This window comes from Sinocyclocheilus rhinocerous, unplaced genomic scaffold (genome assembly GCF_001515625.1).
Source record: "Sinocyclocheilus rhinocerous isolate Xijiao unplaced genomic scaffold, SAMN03320098_v1.1 scaffold3492, whole genome shotgun sequence".
NCBI lineage: Eukaryota > Metazoa > Chordata > Actinopteri > Cypriniformes > Cyprinidae > Sinocyclocheilus > Sinocyclocheilus rhinocerous.
This window is the reverse complement of record NW_015645521.1, coordinates 10,894-15,406: the sequence shown is the minus strand read 5'-3', so window position 1 is coordinate 15,406 and position 4,513 is coordinate 10,894. Positions and strand designations below refer to the sequence as shown.

General features: G+C 39.1%; 1 pseudogene; it reads right to left on the bottom strand.

Annotated features, from left to right (window-relative positions):
* Positions 1–2,611: 2,611 nt before the first annotated feature.
* Positions 2,612–3,501, bottom strand: LOC107706051 (uncharacterized; annotated as a pseudogene).
* Between the last annotated feature and the right edge of the window lie 1,012 nt (positions 3,502–4,513).

Here is a 4,513-nt window from a genome sequence, read left to right as displayed (position 1 = left end):
GTCAAGTCTCTCTGCAACCATGCATTGAATCTTCTTTGGGCTTTTAATATAACCGGGTCAAAATTCAAGGTACATCTTTTATCTTGATCTTTAGTTATCACAATGCCTAAATATGTAATTTCAGATTTAACTGGAATATTATAAATGATGGGTGCTGTACAGTCTTTAATAGGCATTAATTCACATTTGCCTATGTTTAGATTAAGACCCGAAGCTTCAGAGAAAAGTTTTATATAATTAATTGCTATAGGGATTTGGGAAGCATCTCTTAAAAATAAGGTGGTGTCATCTGCTAATTGACTAATACAAATTTCTCGATGGATACCCTGGATACCCTGAATACCACTTTCACATACAGATGTTGACAGTAGCTGCACACAAAGAAGAGGAGAAATGGGAGAAATGGGACACCCTTGTCTCACTCCTCTGGATAAACTAAACCTGGGTGAAGTGCCATTCTTTAATTTAATCGAAGCACTTCCATTATTGTAAAGGGTTTTAATTACTCTACAAAACATATCCCCAAAACCAAATTTAACTAATGAATTAATAATAAATTGGTGCTCCAAAGAATCGAAAGCCTTATAGAAATCTAAGAAAAGAATGAAGCTGTCCTCCTGAATCAAGTCTGAATAATCTAATAAATCAAGAATCAACCTTATATTGTTAACAATGTGTCTTTTGTTAAAAAAAACTGATTGTGTCTCATCTATAACAGATCCCAATACAGATTTGAGTCTTTTAGCAAACATAATAGCTAAAATGTTATAATCACAGTTAAGCAGAGAAATGGGACACCAATTGTCAATTAAAAGTAAATCTTTTTTAGGTTTCGGAATTAAAGTAATTAAGCCTAGAGTGAGAGTCGGGGGGAGAGCCTCATTCTGTATGCTTTCTTCAAAAACCTTAAGTAAAAAAGGAGACAATTCTTTAGAGAGAGAACTGTAGAACTCTGCGGTAAGCCCGTCCGTTCCGGGAGATTTATTGTTCTTAAGTTCTAGAATTGAGTTACTAACTTCAGATAAAATAATTTCACTATCACAGAGATTTCTGTCATCTCTTGAGATAGTCTTACGATCTTTAACAGACTCCAGAAAAGTACGGGCTGCCTCTTCAGAAATTTTTTTTTTATACAAATTACTGTAAAACTTAGCACAGAAATGTGCAATTGCCTGAGGATTATTAGTGACTGTCCCCTCAATATTAAGAGTTTCAATTAGTGAAGTACTTAAGCGACTCTTTTCTAATCTGAAAAAATATGCTGTGTTACATTCTCCCTCCTCCGTCCATTTTTGTCTAGATCTAATATAAGCACCCTGTGCCTATAAGTGTACATCTCATCTAATTTAGCCTGCAGGTCAGCATGCTCAAGCTTATCAGATTCAGAAAACAACTCTGGGGGTTTAGAAGAAAGTATTGCAATTTTAGACACCACCTTATTTTCTTCTGCTCTCTTAAGTTTAGATAAATTACTACCGAATTTTTTTTAATATTTACTAATTTCAAACTTCAACAGCTCCCACTGGCAACAATATGAATCTAACACTAAAGCTCTTCTCCAGTACTGCTCAATCAATAATGTAATGTTCTTCTTAACATCTTCAAAAAGGAGAAGAGAATTGTTCAATTTCCAATAAGAAGGAGATGAGCTGAAATCAAGGGATGCAGAAAGACAAATCCTAAGAGAGACAGCACTGTGATCTGTAAGAGGTGTAGCATGAATGCTGACTGATTTACAACTATTTGTTAGGCTTTGGGAAATAAGCCAGTAATTTATTCGGGACTGCTTAGAACGGTCCTTGCTACTCCACGTATAGAGTCTCTGCTGTGGATATATTTCTCTCCATATATCAACAACACAAAAACGAAACATGAAATTATTCAGAATTGGACTAGTAGAAGCAGCTCTATAGGGGAAACCTATCTAAATCCCTATTTAAAACCATATTGAAATCCCCACCTAAAATAAGAACAGCATTGGGGTATTTATTTAACCAGTACTGAATATTTTCACTGATCATGTCCATTAAAGTGATATTTTCTATAGTAGAATTGTACCCATACACATTTAATAAAACTGAGATGGTCTGACCAAGTGAAACCACTAACAAGAGAAAATGACCCTTGGGATCACCGACAACGTGTAGAATCTCACCAGCAAACTTATTTTTTAAAATGGTGACACCTGCTGATCGCTCTGTGCCGTGCGACATCCATACATCACTGCCCCACTGGGATCTCCAAAATTTAACATCGTCCTGTGTGGAATGGGTTTCTTGAAAAAAGCAAAAGTCTGATCCATGGTTTTTAACAAACAAAAAGAGGGCTTTGCGCTTCACATTGTTTCTTAGACCCCTGGCATTAAGAGAAATGAACGATATCGACATTGATAAACAAACAGCAATGAACTGCTGTTAACACGAATCAAAGCAAAGGCAAAAAGTCAAAATTGACTGATAGATGAAAAGAAAACGGAGATGAACAGAGCTTAACTGACCAATGTAAATTATAATTTTAAAGGTCCAGCTGTAATACGATGATAGCTCAAATGCAATAGTGACAGTTAACAGTCACAATCTTAGAAAAGAGCACACAATCCTCATGATGGAACTCACAAAGTAATCTCCACACCTTCAATGAACGCACGCGCTCCGACGTAATAGGCCATTTTTCCAGCAGCCCTCGCCTCTCTCACTCTGGGCCACAAGCTCTTCCGTCTCTCCCGGTCCAGCGAAGTCAGATCCTCTGCGAAGCGCAGGTTGTTGTCTCTGAGAAACTGGGACTTCTTGGCAGTTTTCCATAAGGCATCGCGGATAACCCGTGAGGTGAATTGCATGATAACGGCGCGAGGTTTTGTGTTGTCACCTTTCCTCCCTAGCCGATGCACAGTGTCAACAACATCAGGGTACTTGCTCTTGGCCTCGGGATAAGTCTCGCTGCAGATTCAAATGACCTCGGATCTTATATCGTCCTTGAAAGTCTCAGGCACTCCAAACAATCTCAAATTCCACCTGCGAGAGCATCTCTCTAGATCAGAAACGCGTGTTTCCCAGGTGCTCGTGAGACGTTCTTGATCTTTAAGTCTGGAATCTACATCTTTCACATTCTTCTTTAGATCTTGTACTTCGGCACACACAAAGTCTACCGTTTTCTTTAGCCCTTCTATCTTCAGAGCATTGGCGCTAATCATTTCTTCAAGTGCGTCAGACCGAGTATTGATCAACGAGGAGAGTGTGGAAATGATGGCAGAGCTTTGGACTTGAAGATTTACCTTTTTTGTGAGCAGGTGGCTTGCTAGGAGTGACAGGTAGTGAAGTCGCGCAGAGATCTAGCTCATTTACAGCAGGAGAAGCATAATCGTGGACATCCATGCTGATGTCGACAATGTCTGATCGCTCTTTGCGTTTGTCAAATGGCATTTTATGCTCTTAATTGAATGTACTGATATCTGATCCAGCAAATATAACGAAATAATACGTTAATAAAGCTAGACTTTCTAAATCCGTAAAGTTTGGTCAGGAGCTCTGAAAACTTCGTCTTAACAAGGCGCCATCTTGGACCTCCCACCCAGATTTTGCTCATCTCAAACAAGCCTTGTTACCTGCATTGCGTCACTATTGGCGGACCGCGGCGTCATCAACGCGCCATTGTTTTGCTCTCCGGAGTGTTGTATAAAGGGAACCTTCTGTGTAATGTTGATGCTGTACGGGGCTAAAAGGGGGGCACTGGGGTATGACGTCAGTTCCTGAGTAAAGTTCTGAACGTGAGCATTATGTTGGTTTCTGGCTCGTTATTAAAGATAGCTAACGCAACATGGTGTCAGAATAGTAGACAGGTATCAAGGTATTAAACCTGCAAAGAACCCATTAAAGGAAGATATATGAAGTTCACTTTTGAAATAGTGCATGTGCCGGGTAAACAAATGATAACCGCTGATACATTATCAAGAGCTCCAGTGAAACACACATTTACAGAGACAGAGAAAAAAATGGAGAGTGATGTCGAGGTGTTCGTGGATGCAGTGATTTAAGGGTGTCACGGCCTCCTGAGCGACTGGATTTGTAGTGAGTGAACCCAATGGAAAAAAAAAAAGACAAAAGTTGTGTTTTCCATGTTTGGTTATTGAGAAAGTGTTTTCAGAAGAGTTCATGAGGATGTGTTCCAGATAATGTAATCTGTTGCAGAATGTTTAAAGTTTTGCAAAGATGTATTGGTACTTCATGTTAAGAGAAAAGGGTATCTTACTAAAAAGGGGGAGGTGTTGTATAAAGGGAACCTTCTGTGTAATGTTGATGCTGTACGGGGCTAAAAGGGGGACACTGGGGTATGACGTCAGTTCCTGAGTAAAGTTCTGAACGTGAGCATTACGTTGGTTTCTGGCTCGTTATTAAAGATAGCTAACGCAACACGGAGGTGGAGCTGGATACCTGAGATGGTAGGGAGAATATAGTCTCTTACTAGATAGTTGGACTATTTAGTTGTAAGATGTTTGTTTTGTTTGATGTATATTTTA